We start from the raw sequence: 16,381 nt of genomic DNA on the forward strand, positions 1-16,381 counted from the left end.
CAGACAAGCGCATCCTATGAATCTTCTACGTCCTAATAATTTTATCAGGAAGCTTTTGAAACAGAACATGGGACTCGGATAACGAGTCGAGTGTTACAGCCGGGCAGCTATTTCCCACCTATCGATCTCGGTCATCTAATTTTCCTTCCTGTGCTCAATAGCGAGACGATAATTCATATTTTTTTTTTTACTTCCGTCGAGTGGCCATGCGTAGCAAGTAGCCACAATAAAAACTGATTTTCATAAAGATAGAAAGCGACGAAAATTCTACGCTTGCGGTAAAATGATCCTCTCGGCTGTAAATATGTCTGGATACGAAGAAGGTTTCTGATTTCTTTAGCTCTCGTGTATCGATAAAGGTTCGCAGTTTCGAAAGAATGGCTTGGACATAATTTAACCTTTTTCATTTGCTTCGACATAATTATTTGACTCGTGCAATTTTTTTATCAACAGGGTATATACCAAACGTAATTAAGATTACGCTATCGCTTGGAAAGCAATTAGATTTCTTTTTATCTATGACACAGAGAAACGTCATATCCTATCACGATTTCCTTCCCGCAGTTATTTATTCCAGTCTATCAAGTACCCTTAGTAAAGTAACATGGTCGGATGAGCGTCCAACCTCGTATCCAAGACGTAGGCGAGCTGACCCACAATGCGACCTACACGTTGCTCTTTCAATTTTTCTGGACGCTTTTCGTAAGAAGAATGGGAATAATAATGAAGGAAAGAGAATACGCGGGGAAGGAGAAAATTCCATGTATCCGGTGTCTGGATAAACAAACATCAGAACGTATACATCACACGGTCATCTTCTACTCCACGGGGTGCTCTTATTGTGGTCACCAACTGTTTCATACTCACTTATTTCAAAGGATAAATAATCGGTTGAAAGATCTCACGTGTCTATAGAAATACAGATACAACTATAAAATGTGAATTTGTTATTTTACAAACTCATTTTCAAACCTAAATGACTTTGATATTTTCATAAGTATCTTTCTTCCAAGCATTACGAGTATTACAAATAATAAGCGTTAGAAATATTACGAGTTAATTCATTGTAGGACGACATAAGATAAAACGTGAAATTCGAAATATTGTAAACGTGATTCTCACGATGTAACCGAGAAATTTCGACGAGAAACTACGAAGAGGAAACGAGAAGAAAGAAGGGTAAAGGACGCGTGGATGAGCAACATTTCTACGCGTAATACCAGAGAAATTATTCCGCCTGTAAAGCGGCAACACGGTAATTTTCTCGGACCTATCTCAGGACTCCTTCATTGTCGTAGCTTTTCGCTTCATAACGTAGGATACGGAACGAGCTTTCGCGCTTGCAACGATGATTGCAGGTTGTCAGACACGCGATGTTCCCTCTTTTGTCGGAATGTCAACCTCCACTCGTATTGTTAATATCGTTCGAGTCAATGTCCAAGGTTCAGTGATTTTAAACAGTGATATCATACCGCAATTATTTATTTCTACGAACAAACATTTCTTTATCCGATAGTCTGTGATTTATCAAAGACTTTAACTTGAAAATTTCGAATTCAAGATCTTCCACAGTATGTATATATAGCTCAGAATAAGTATAGTTGTTCGGATCAGAACTGCTTCCAGTGCCGTCAGTAAAGTAAGCGTTTGCTACACAAGAACGGAAATCTCGAACGAGTTGAAGCTACTAAGAAGACCAGTAAATCCCTCGAAAGATCTTGGACGAGCATAAGTATGCGATGCGCTCCCACGCGTGACTCTAACGCGATCGCTATACTGCTTCACCTACCGCCGAATGTGTCAACCGTATCCGTAGAAATATATTTCTTTATCGTATCAGACGTATACGATATGCACGTAAGTGCAGTCCACCTACATGTCGGCTTTGCACCTTCCTCGAACATTCTGTCGAAGCGCACCTCGAACGGTTTCTTTGGGCTTCGTCGCTAAATAAATAAACGATCTTATATTGCTCGCGTCGCGTCCTGTAATACACGTTGAACACAATCGTAAATAACGTTATTATCTGTATTTTATTAATTCCCCTTAGCGTTCTATAGTTTATACAGGAAGATGCTTAACAATTTAAAAGAATTGAAACATATTAAATCGAAGACGTTAATTAAGCTTCTATACGAGTTCGTTTCAAAGTGAGTTCGAAATTCTGACCATAAATCTTCACATAAGATAGGGAAAAACTTTTATTTTTCTATCATGATATACCACATAATAATGCACCAATTAAGACGTAAATCTCAATTAACGGAGATGGTAAATATAAGAATGAAGCTAGTAATTAATCCTCGAGGAAGAAGATAATTTATAACCTTCGTGCGAATTTAATTCATAAATATTCACGCGTTGAGGTAGACATTCTACATTTAAATATTGGTCGGATTGAACGCGATACGGCTACTCTGTTTGTCATAGGTGTGTCAAACTTGAGTTTTAAATCTCGTATCTAGAAACGCAGAACAGGGACGTTGGATCAGCAGCTAGCATCTATATTAGCATGGCGTGTCAACCTCGTCGAAGATTAGTTCGTTTTGATTTCCAGGCTTAATGATCAGAGTAAAGTAACAAGTGTACCCAGTGATAACATCGTTCTTTAATTTCCTTTTCTCGCGATCGTTCAAACTCCTACGTTTAATAAACGACCCACGGACGATCGTCGATTCTGATGCATGCGACGCCTACACGTTTCAACTTATCTGCCACAGATAACTGCCATGGTCGGGCTCGCTCTCGATCGATTTGGAAAGTGTCACGTTGTTGTTGTTGTCGTTCTTCTTCTTCTTCTTTCACCGAGCTGATCTTACAAATGCATACGAAAATCTCTGTATGTTATTTAATTCGTTATTAACGTATCGACTATCACACAAATTCTGTATATTTTTCCTTGGGAGCAACAGATATACTACGCTGTGATATCAAACTTTTGCAAAATATTATATTGTATTTGCGTACTTCTCCCGACAAATTTTGTTGAAACTTATTTTATCTTAAGGACCAAAGTTAACGCGAAACATTTTATATTCGTAATCTCTCTTTAGTCAATTTGTATCGTTGAATTTTACTCGATTCAAATCGCAATTGCGGAAGGGAATTTCAGGAATTTGCACGATGTTTTGTTCGTCTGTGAAGATACTGCTGTTTTATGAAATTTGAAGGAATTGAGATACATATTTCATAACGTCACGATGAATTTTCTCCAATTATAGACATTCGTTTTGTATCTCCGATTCGCGTAGTTGGGCCTTTGTAACGCATCTGCTATTGCTATATACTTATGGGACATTTGTAGGAAAGCTTTTACGCATTATTATTGCTCGGTCCTTAATTTAAAGAGATATATAACTACAGATTGCACGCTTTGAAGTACTTTTTGTAAGCGGCAGTAGAAATGGGTAAAAACTCTCGAGCAAATGGATACTCAGACAAGAGATGTGTGCTTCGTACAATAAAATTCACTTTGCTCGCGTCTCAGGAAGAAAAAAATAAGTACACGTTTTCTAACATATGTAGAACGTAGCGTCTGCAGAGTGCCTAAAAAAATAGTAATTTATCGGCCTCGAAATGCTGATCGCACTTGCCTTAGTTTCCCACTGTCTCGTCTTCCTTGATATAATACACCCTGCGAAAGACCTAGTCGTAGATCATCTTTCACCGTTCTCTTTTGCGGTTTCATTTCGACTCGCTTCTACCCACGACGAATACGCCGCTCTTAATTGTACCAAATCTGCGTCCAATACTAATCTGCATCTATCGTGTAGGATTCTTCGATAAGCTCGTACGATTTCCTCATAAGAGATGCTCCGTAATGGGGAAAAAAGTCAAAGTTGTGTCGAGAAACCAGTCGTGATACCGCTATCGACCACGCTTTCGAAACGAAAATTCTCTAGTGGATGATACCGTTCTATCTTTATCTCTGCTTCAGGGATGATATCTTGAAGATATCAAATACTATGTACATTAAACGCGTGGCTTGAAAATATAGACATTAAAATATGCGTTTAATTGGAACAGATTATTTCTTGCTGCGATCTATGCATCTACTTCAATTGTGAGATTTCTTTTTCATTTGCCGAGTCTAATAATGCATATTTTTCAAGGTGTGGGTTCACACATATGATTCTTCATGGTATTTCATATAAGACGATTCGCATAAATCATCGTAGAGGAACAGGTTACTCTTCGCCTCGATTCGCGAATCTATTTTGATCGAAAGATAAAATTAGAAGTTTTACTTCGGTCGCGAGATCTCTTTTTCATTTGTTGAGTGTAGCGATATACATTTTTTGAATATGAATTTCTTATAATTTTCCATAATGTATTTCGCATAAAACGATTTGCGAGAATCATCGTAGAGAAGGATTTTCGTTTCTAATAATAGCTTGGTAGGTGGCATCGAGGAAATTCTAATACGGCGAAAAGCAGCGATTAAGTTGCTTTCATCCTTCCGTCGTTTTAGCTTTACCATGAATTAAACGTTGTTCTCTACAAACGCAACACAACGGAGCCGCGTGCAGAGGGTGCAGCGATGTTTCGCGCAATTCTCCGCTAATTGCACGCAAATACATGACTCACATGGAAGCGCGTTGTACGTAATTCGTAACTAGACGCGAATCATTGATATTCGAGACACGTACCCTCTACGATGCAGCATCGTTATTAACCGTGACGATACTCGACCAACGATTTCCATTGAAAACGAAAGCTATAAATACGCTTGGAATCAGCAGAATTTCCCTTTCGATCTATCTCTATTTGTGATCCATAAAACACTCGCTAAATATCTGTGCTTTTCGTTGAAAATTATATTCCAAGGACACATTTATGTGAAAACACAGCCCATCATAGATTTAATTATAGTATTGATAAGATTATGCTCGTAAAACTAATTATACGGTTGCCACATACAGGATGTTTGTAAGATCCAGTTGTACGTTTTGCAAGAGATAAAAGAGATAGAAAATTAATATGATACTATTGCGATAAGACCGATATTAATGGATAAATGTTCTTCTTGCGGCAAATGATAGTAGGAAATGACTTAATTGTTGATCATGAAACTCGTAACTTTTCCTCGTGTTTCTGTACTTTCTAATTTTGTGAAATTCTAGATACTTCGATGTTTCAACTTAATGTTTCATAAACCTGATTCTAGTTCAGTAGTTTATCCCGAACGAATACATTGAAACTAACGAAGAAATTTCAGATAAATGTGCGAATAAACTCCTTGATATATGTTTCTCTACTCGTTATTTATCGATATTATAAAAGACTCCAGTTGTATAATTTTAATTTGTCGAAGAGTCGAAAATATACCACTACATCATCCCTCTCTGTCTCGATAAAATCAAAATGTGTATAAACGACTCTGTAAATTTCAAGTTTCTTTTCAATTAATCATAAACTATAAAAATAAAACCGGCACTTACGCATATATTATAAGGAGAACGTAATTCAGAATCCTCGCGTCATACACAAGCGTGTACGCACTTAGGTATTCGAAAATTCTTGAATAGTTTAAACTTGACATTTGGTAATTTAAACTTTCTTCGTTCGATAAGATCGAAAGAAGAAAAGTTTCAGTTTACCTCGTGTATCGGGTTTGACGAGGGATCGAGCGAGTTGAAACGAAGCTAGTGACTAAAAACTGGACCGGAAGCTGCTGTGGCAAAAACGTACGTGCCGACGATGCGCGTAAAATGCATCGTTCTGCACAGTGACGTGCCTTGTTTCCCTTAAAAGAATCGCGTCGATGTTGTACCCCAGAGTTTCTGTATTTCTGAAGAGGAATTTACAGGCATGAATATTAAAATCTACCTTTTAATCCATCTTGCCTGCGAGAAAAACATTGGACTGGAATATAAATACCCTTTTCACTATGCACGCACGTAGAACATAGAATCGTTAAGTATTTTTTAATAAAACGAAGTATTTACATTTTCACGCGATGTCTATGCGTATAGTATACCATAACTCTTTGCATTGTTAACGTTATTTTAAATTGACTGTCCACGTTTATACACTGCCGATCATAGGAATTACAGCACTTGATGATATTTAGAAAGACGAGAATTCTGGAAATCTACGGATCTGGAAATCTGGAGTATTTGGAAATCTACTTATTTTCTGATAAATCTGTAATTTTATTCACGTTATACACGCCTTATAATGCAAAATACTAAACGAAGTAAAATTGATTAAATTTGTTCATTAAATGTAGGTGGCACTTATGATCAGCGTATACAATCGTTTTATGTTTGCGAATTTTATTTATTATCATTTCGAAATGATGATAAATCCATTAAAAAATATTTATCCAGTAAGACTAGACGATACAGATGGTGTAAATATCGTGAATGTCGAAAATATCATAGACAGCGAAATTGAAATCCGAGCAGCACCTACTCGATACAATGGTTCTCGTGGTTAATATAGTTTTTGGGTCGCGAAATGTGGTTTCTATTGATGTAGGAAATATTGAAGGATGCAGGTAACGAAGTGTCACGTATGAACACGCGCGGAGTTTCACGTGTCATAAATCTGTGTCGTGATTATCCGCGCGAGTTCACTTTTAGCGAACACAGTGACTCGTTATTTCCATAAGAAATATATCTAGTCGATTATTAGATAACGAACCGAAGAGAAAATCTATGCGGGAAAAATGGAAATATCTTCGATTCGAGACAGGAACTGGGAGAAGGTACAGAAAAAAAGCTAAAGTGGTAAAAGGAATTCTCTACAATTTTATAGATCGTCGAAGATAATTTCCATTGGTTAATCCAATATAAATTACACAGAGTTACAAAAAACGTAGAAAGTACGGTTACGTCTTTTTTTCATGCCAATCTACTTTCTTAACTTTTCTTATTATGTTTCTTATTCTTCGTATTTTCCTTCCACACTCTTATTCCTAGTCGAGCTCTTAACTGGTCTTAATTTTCCTTCCTCGTTTTAAGTCAGTTAGTTAGAGATTGACAGTTCTATTTGTGATTTTCAGTGAAAAATCTTCGAATTTCTAGTACAAGCTCCCGTGCAATATCGGTTGCAAAACGATGGCAGAGAAACATTGAACGGGTCGTAAGTTTGCTTTCTATACGAATGTCTCATGGGGCATACGAAACCAGATAGCACGAGATGTGAACATGGCATAATCTTCGAAGCGTTACGACCCAAGCTAACTGGGCTAACAGTTCCCAGGCTGCAGAAGAACGATTCTCCATCACGAAATAGTATACCCCAGTGCATGTAAGTGCACACAGCAATGAGTATTGGCACATGTGCAAGACCTAGCGCAAGATACGGTAACTTCTCCATTGGGTTCTTTACGCGAATCTTTGAACCATAACTACGTACGCTACCGCTGAAAGGAATGTCGATACTTGCTTCTTTTTGGCAGAATGCAATTTAGTTACAGGTTTCAGCTAGTTTAGTAACTTATTTGTTTTTTTATAATGATATTTAGAAATGTCAAACATTATGGAATAATTTTTTTATTTGGAAACACTTCGTTATCGCCAGCTAATCTGATCGCCAAGCTATAAATAACACAGAGCAGATTCTTCAAAATTGATAGACAAACTATCATGATTAATTGTTCCAGTTAATACTTCGACGAGCCGTTTATTTTAATGTACCATTGAGAACGTTTCAACTAAATAATTTCAATTTCGTATGACGTCTGAATCTCTTGGTTTCGCGAGAAAATAGATCTTTTAAATAAATAAATAGACCTTCCGATAATTAATTTGTTACGAATTCATATATCTTACTAATATTTACGTCTTGTTAGTATACAAATCAGACCAAAATGTTTACATACTTACGAGCTATAATTGATGCAAACTAAACATTTCTTTTCTTTCTTCCATTTTACTACAACCTACTATTTTTAATTGATTTCGTTTCCAACAGGGCACATAAAGATTTGTCTTCTTGTATAAAAAGCTGTGCAAATTCCCGAACACTTCCAACTTCGGAAATAAGGTTTTCTCTTTTTCTCGCGATAAAAAAAAGCGTGGTAATTTTAGAATTTATCCAATAGAATGCATTAAGCGATCATTTCTACGTTCCATTAACCTGCAGGTATTATATCTAATCCTCTTACAAGCTTTTCGCGATTCTACCGCAACTTTCTCCGGGCGTGCTAACGCGCCACGTTGAACCTCTAATAGACTAATGCATCTGCGAGATTGCATCTCTGTAGGTCCAACGTGCAATTAAACGATAGATTCGATCAAGTTCTACCAGAAGTCTAACACGTAACACCGTTTTCGAAGATGTTTGCGTGAAAGCCGACCGGCACGGTACTCATCACTCGGTTAATTGAATTTCCATCTTAGTTAGGGTTTCGTACGATTTCACGGGACACCGACTTAATAAGATCAGGGCCGTTCGAGCTTCTCTATTCGATACATTCGACACAGTACGCCTCGTGAGTGAATCTTTAGCCTTTTATCTCTGAAAATGTTACAGTACAACGCTATTTCAGCTTTGTAATTTTTCATCAAGTCAAAGTTGTTCAAATGTCCGAACGAGGATGTTGTAAAATGTGCCAGACTTTTTAATTATGCATTTTAGAGTGATTTTTTGTTGTTTCCTTAGTCCAATCACAGTTAACTTAATAATATTAGGGATATGATGCAAATATGAATTATCTTCTCTTGTTGCAAACCTATTCGTCTGTACGTCAATCGGAAAGTAGGTAAAATGTGAAATGGACCTCGATAATCAGAGCTTCGATCATTATTCGCATGAATATGCGTACGTTTAGGGATTGCGTAAAATTTTGACGCACATAAGACTAGCAATTAGTCGCAACCAGCTATGGTTAGTGCTTGTATACTTGTAAAAATATATTGGAAGCACTAAATCGTATAAAGTTTATAGTACTAGTATAGTACTAGCATAGTACTAGCATAGTACTAGCATAGTACTAGCATAGTACTAGCATAGTACTAATATAGTACTAGTATAGTACTAGCATAGTACCAGTATAGTACTAGCATAGTACTAGTATCGTATAAAGGAACCGACGTGGATATTTTAATAAGTAATATGTTCGAGTTTTATATGTATACGTGAGAAGCGTTTGGAACAGATATGAGAATACCCGATGGGTCAGATTATAAGAATATCCGAGTGCTTGAGATTGACTCGTGTACAAAGAATGTACGATAACACAAGGTTACAGGTGGACGTGACTGTGACATCTCAAAGAATGTCTCCGTATATCAAATTGAATTAATATATAGTAGATATACAGAGGCTACAGTAAATAATTGTACATCGTTATATCTATTATAACATTTACGTGCTAACTGTTAGGTCCAAGTATATTAAACTTCGCATCATTTAGTAGTACTTCCCTGTTTGCACATATGGGATCCAACTATGGGGAACAGCAAGTAATTCCAACATAGAAATTCTTCAACGATTTCGATCAAAAACTCTAAGATCTTTAATAGATGCACCTTGGTATGTTACCAACGAAACGATACATCACGGCCTTAAGATACCTACAGTTAAAGAAGAAATATTCAAATTCAGTAATAGATATAATATAATAATTAACAACTACCAGAACCCACTAGTTACTCAATTACTTGACGACGGATCAGATCCGCAGGCTAAAAAGACATTATCCTCTAGATTTAAACATTAGATTCAGCTAGAATTAGATATACGATAATCACTTATTATTCACGTTATAGTAACACGCTGGAATAATTTACTTATAATTCTCAATGAGAATTGATTGTAAACTACTTCCAAATAAAAAAAAAATTTAGTAGTACTTTCATACGATTAAAACAAATTGGTACTATGAAAGTGAAATGTAAATTCTGATTAAAAATCTATTTGTAGCCACGTTATATAATATTAAGACTGGAACCTCACCCTGGAAAAAAAGAAGTTTTCTGCGCCACTGAACATCACTTGCACACAATATCGGGCCAAAACGTTTAAGTGAACCATGAAACGATAAATCCTCGTCTTGCGGGGGAGTTGGGGACATTTACAACAGAGCACGGTATCCAACATGTCCTAAACGAGTGAAGTGGCTTACCACAAATCCCAGCGACAGTTTTATATGTTTTCGGCTTTCCCTGGCCCCACGTGCTGTTGAATATTTTGACCCGTGGGTCAGTGGGAAAACATAGGTTCGAGATCCTTAACGATAGACCTTCTTATACCTACATAATCATGACTTATTCACGAGCTATTTTTCCAATCTTTGAACGAAGAAAACTACCTAGGAAATCTATACAACAAATGATATCATAAATAGCATGGAACGTTTTCCTAGCTTCCCCTTTCGTAGTTCCTTAGGAGGGTTCGATATTTAGGACGAAAATTAGTCCAATTTTCTTAGTACAAATAAAAATACGGTCAGAAAGGATTCTATTTGGTTGAAACAAAATTTAATTGCATGATTCGAACATAAATGTCAAGTCTCTAGTATTGATCATTGGAATGCCCAATTAATTAGTTGATATTGATTCTAACGTTGCACACACTTTTCAACGAGTCACTCGAAGTGATTAAAATAATTAGGAAGTTTCTAATTAAAAGATGGAATGCGAAAGAACATATCTCGTCCGTATTTGTGGAAATAAGAAAAAAAGAAAGAAATAGTAGTAGTTGAAAAAATGGACGAAAGGTCGTTTCTCGGTGAAGCAGTTGAAGTAGTCAAGAGAATGCACTCTATGCCAGAGTTACAAGTGGAAGCAAAGAGGTTTCGAGTGTACGCGGGTAATTGAATAGGTTGTTTTAGCAAGAGTTCTTTACTGGAGCCCATTTTCGCTGTGCTGCTTCTACTAGAATATTTATTTACACCCTACTATACGCTATAATTATTACGTACGTAACCGATAACATTTTATTCTACGTCTACCGTAGTCAACTTTAATAAGATAAATTCCAAAAGAGCAATGTGCAAGGACCACGTGTTTCCTCCGTACAGCTGTTACACATTGGAATTACCATATATATGGTACGTTACAAAGTTATTTAATAACTTACTTTCCTCTCGTAGACTCCAAGTAATTTATGCTCGAACTGTAATACTTATTCGTGTATCCACGCATGATTTAACGCTAAAGCTACCGAGCTAAATGGATTCTACATAATACACAGTACTTAAAGAAGCATAACATCAACAATAATCAATGATGTAATAACGTTTCTATCTCAATATAGCTAAACATTAATATTGCCAAAAGATACTTGTATATTAAAAGGAATTGTAACGATGAAAAGTCTGACTCCTGTCATTTTGACTGCTTCGGTGATTCTAGCGTTAAATGACAATGATTGCTGAAGAGTTAAATAACGTTATTACAAACTGTCCATAACGAATACACGTGTTATACGCGTCAGCTGTCGGTTTGTCCATTCGACAACTATAAATGGAAGAACAATGGAGGAAAAGTTCCAAGAACAGAACATTTCACCGACGATTTGCTGTGAAAAGCGTGTACGTGTTATCGATTATGTCAACTAACGTCCCTAAGGATATTAATTATATCTGATGGTCGACGAAACGCTACACATAGTTGAATAAATACGTTCCAAACGATAAGCAGTATTTTAAACTTATCTTTAATAAGAAATCCAACCAATCGTAGCACTGAGAAACTAAAATATTTGACCGTGAGATAAAAATACTGAGAACATCTGCAAATGTACAGACGTATCATTGGTTGAAGATCGATAATCGGTAGATGCACTAGAACTAGAGAGTCGAATGTTTCTTTAGGACAACTACCTGCTGCAGATATATGGAATCTCTTTTCCAGGAAAAAATTCTAAAAGGGCCTGCTACCGGATAAAGCTAAGGTTCTGCGAGGCGTTGATTTACTGCCTCCATGTTGGTCAAGAGGTCCAAATAGTTTTGGGGACAAACAACAATCTCTCGAACATAGTTCTAGAAACGAAAGTCACGTTACAAAGGGAACAACCGTGACGTGAATTTCGACCGCTACATTTCTGTCGCAATCGTTAATAGATGTTTTATGAAAATCTTCTGTATTACCCTCAATATGTAACATCCCCTTTCCTTTGGCATCTTTTCAAGCACGCGGTTTACCACTTCGCTATCTACTATTTTAGTACCTACGTTTAATATTTATCTGCAAGCTGATTAGTCGTTTTTAGAATAAAATTAATATCGCGTCCAATTCGTTTTCTTTATGATAGTTTTAATATCGAGACGAGATTGGTACTTGAAGAAATGCAATTTTATGTAACTAATCGTTCGTGCACCAAAAAAAAAAAAACTTTATCAGAAACTACCAGAGTACTTCGAGATTTTTTACCCTAGAAAGATAAGAGAACATTCAGGTTGTCGTCCGTAATAAATGTTTCCCAGAATTATTTTATATTTTCGAATACGTCTAGAACGGTAAAGAAACGAAGCTTGAATGCGAACGACTCAATTTTCCTGCAGAGTGTGAAAAAATATGTTTGTCTAACGAAGAGTTAATAATCGTAATGACAAAAGCAAACGACGTCGATTTTGGATAACGGTGTGCACGATCTTTTTTCGAGAACAAAGAGTAGGAAATTGAGTTTCACAGAAATGTTATATTAATGCGACTCACGAGAGGAGAGGAGCGTGATCCGAAACAGGATCGAGTTTAAAGAGGATACAGAAGAGGCTCGGGATACGAGCATATAATTATTCAATCGGGACCACGAGTGGCATTGTCAACCTACGCTTTGTTACACATCGTCTTTCTAATGGTTCAATGGTATGCGCTCGGTTTAATTTCGTTTGACGGCTCCACCCGTGACGTCTTATTATCGAATTTATTATTCGAGTACCTCCACCTACCCGCAGCAGTTTAAGCAGTGACATAAGGCGAAATAAATCACGTAGATCGCCTTGACGACCGAGAGTACCCGCGTTCGAATTTATTCATTTCCTTTTCCTTCGAAACACCAGCGACTTAAACGTGTTTCTTTTACCGTGAAAAATTTGCCAGCTACGATCGTGCGAGTCTGCTAATCGCAGGTAAATGATTGAAATATACAGATTCACGTTCTCTTAAGACGAAGCGATTAAATTATTTATTATTATATCGATGCATATGAAACGTCATCTCTCCGATATTTGAATTTGATGAGCTAATAATAAAATTTAGACGTATCATCGAAAACAGAAGATTTACTTTATTACAAAGCGAATTAAGTTAATTAAAATATCAATTTTTATTTCGTGTTATGCGTTAAATCATATTTAATTGGCCTTTAGTACAAGCTACGATCTTTAAAATAAACGAAGACTGATGATACCTTAACCATGAATTAATTTTATCTTTCTTTTTTAATAGTAAGTGATTTCGAAGTTTGGCATGATTCACTCGTTATATCTAATAAATATATAATACGAATTATCGTATTGTAAACCCGCTTTAATTACAACCAGATTGAAGTCGCAATTAAAATAATTTGCAACTATCGCACACTTTTCTATTCGCAGTGCCATTAATGATGACTTAAGAGGACACAATAGCGTTAGTCCTTAAGAATCGAATTGATATGTGTGATTTATCAAGAGCCATCTTATAATTAGCAACGCTGAAGGTCTATTCTGACGCGTGAAAGGCGCTAAGACCAATGAACCCGATCGAATAGACATTAAGTGGTAGCGTGAGTCGAATGATTGCGATAGACCACCCCATACTATGCATCAATGAAAAAGATATAAAAAAACTTCTTGTAATGTGTCTTCCTCAATTCGATGTTAACACCTTTTTTTAAAACATAAAAGATCTTGCGACTAATCCTTTCTAAGATTTTAAATCGACATTGGCTTATACCAATAATTAAATATTTACACCGATGACCATAATTACTCGTATTAGAGCACCTATTCGTCGCATTTATTGCAAGACTCTAATAAATTTTACTTCGTAAGACGCATACGATTTAACAAATAAAAGCAATACAATCTCAACTAACATTATACGAAGTAACCAAATATTTATGACCGGTGCTATGATACCATCGATATTGGTTATACCGATCGTAAGAAATCTAAATAGACGAGTACATCTTATTTGATCTATTTATTAATCAACGAAATATTTTTTCTATCGACCGTTGATACCGGACGCAACCGGACGAAATTTTCCTTTGCGTTACCTGCAATGACGGGCAACTTCGATGCCTGTACTTCCTAGTTGCTAGTTCCCACCAAGGAATGATGTTCTCGGTGCTTCTCGGTTTAACTGGATCGCTGACTGCGTGCTCGTAAAGCGGCTCGAGGATCGGCACGTTACCGGACAAACGTCTAAGAGGATCGTTAGATGCCTGATCTTTCGAGAGATTTCCTCTTCTAGGCAAAGTGGCGAAACCGCTGTGCCGGCAATTATCGTCGTTATCTTTGTCTTCTGGTTCTTCCGATTCCAAGGAATTGTGCCTGGTTCTACCGTAGGAAGATCTGAGGAAATGATCTTGCCTCTGGAAGCTGCGACTGGTTCTGTCTATTTGGCCGTGTAGTATGAGATCGGTGGCATCCATCAGGTAGAATGGAAGAGCTCTGGTACTGTTGAAGAAGTTTTCGAAGTTCTTTCGTCTATCGAAGGATTCGTCGTTTCGATCGCTGACGTCGATATTGCTGGTGCAAGGCCTATGAAGGGAGGACGATCTGACACGGACATGTCGTTCACCATCGAGAACGTCTTCGCTGGATTTGTGAAGAGGTCTCGAGGAAGCTCTCGATCTCCGAGAGGGTAAGGTATCGTATCTTCTTTCTAGATTGTTATTGTCGTTCAGCTTCGCCTCAAACCGTGAATTGTACAGATTTTTCTCCGTCATATCGTTTGGTCGACGAATGTTATCGTACTTGGATACGGTTAAAATTCGATCTCTTTTTAAATAGGATCTGTCCGCAGAGTCGACCCTAGAACGATTCCTTCGAATCGAGCTGGTGACTGGTAAACGATCCACGGATCGAACGATCGTTGGTCTGTCGTCGTCGGTGGAAGACATTTCGTCCTTCGACTCGAGTTCGTCGGATCCTTCCGTACTTATCGGATCCTGTTTACAATTAATCGGATTTTTCGACGTGTTATTTTGGAGACTCGACTTTAGCTCGCCATTTTGTCCAACTTCGTTCGTTAGCGTTTCGCTAATCGCGTATAAAGATTCGGTCGACTTCGTCGACGACGTCGTCGTGGATCCTGTTGAATGTCTCGAAGTGTTTTCTATCGAGGAAGATCTTGGAAGCAACTTGGGTGGAAGTTTACCGAAGGAATTCGGCCTACTTTTGAAAATCAAAGTGCTATCCAAACATTCTGTCTTATTATCGGAATCTACTTGCTTCTCCGTCTTCTCCTCGAAGTTCTCCCCAAAGTCGCAAGATATGGGAGGCATCGGCGCCATGTCCCTTTTCCTCGCGTAGCCGTAAAGATTGCAGGATCGATCGAGTTCCCCTTTGGCGATCTTGTTGATCACACCATAGGCGGAATTCTTCGAGTTCGAGGACGACTTCAGTTCCTCGTAACTCTTGTCGATCTCCGCGATGTTCTTGTTAATATCTTCGATATACTTGGCCGTGGTGCGGTAAAGATCACCGCTCGGAACGTAATTCCCATCAACGACGGCGATTCGTCGATCGCGCCTCGACTTCGACAAAATGTTCGGAACCGCGTAGATCGGTTGTCTGTCTTTGGTATTGCTGATTCTTTTGTTATCAACGAGAACAGGCCTCTTGAACTTCGCGTCATCCTTCTTAATATCGAAGCTCCTTCTTCCGCTTCTTCTTATCGGGTCTGAATTGCTCACGAAGTTTTCCATCTCCTTTAATTTCTTTAAGTTAGAATCGAGTATCACGGTAGATTGAAAAGAATCGGTTAACCGATCGTCTCGTGTAAAAGCATCGTTCTTCGATCGAAAAGAATGCAAAGTAGCGCGATCGTTTAAGCATTCCTCTGTGCATACGGTATCGTACAGGCGATCCGCCGAGCCATTTTGAGTCGAATCTTGTTTCGTTTCGTTCGATTCGTTCCTAGCTGAGAACGTGTTCAGCTGTCCTTGACCGTTCACTCGCGCATCATCGGTTTGCTGGACGTAGTCGTTCTGCAGATAGCTGCGTCCTTGGTCGGCCTTGCTGAATGTGTTCATGGTTACCAGCTTGCGCTCATCCGGCGCGTTTACTTTCTTCGAGCCTCGTAACGTCCCGTAATTCTCGATTAGCAGGCAATCTTTGCCGAAATCGGTCCATCTCGGTACCTGTTGGAGATCGTCCGGAGCTATGGGAAAATTCGAGAGCCGAGGAAGAGCGTAAGGGCCTCCAGCTTCCTTGAGAAGCTCTTCCGAGTCGGATCTGTAGACGGCTCGAGGTCGGCTGCGACCTCGCGAC

The 16,381-nt window shown here is 38.0% G+C and overlaps 1 protein-coding gene across 8 annotated transcripts in view; it reads right to left on the reverse strand.

Moving 5' to 3' along the window:
• The window catches only part of LOC100749443 (protein sickie), a 196,624-nt gene that overhangs the window by 6,561 nt on the left and 173,682 nt on the right, over positions 1-16,381 (reverse strand). The gene's annotated exons all lie outside the window — the stretch shown is intronic.

Source organism: Bombus impatiens, unplaced genomic scaffold (genome assembly GCF_000188095.3).
Source record: "Bombus impatiens unplaced genomic scaffold, BIMP_2.2 scf_0321, whole genome shotgun sequence".
Classification (NCBI taxonomy): Eukaryota; Metazoa; Arthropoda; class Insecta; order Hymenoptera; family Apidae; genus Bombus; species Bombus impatiens.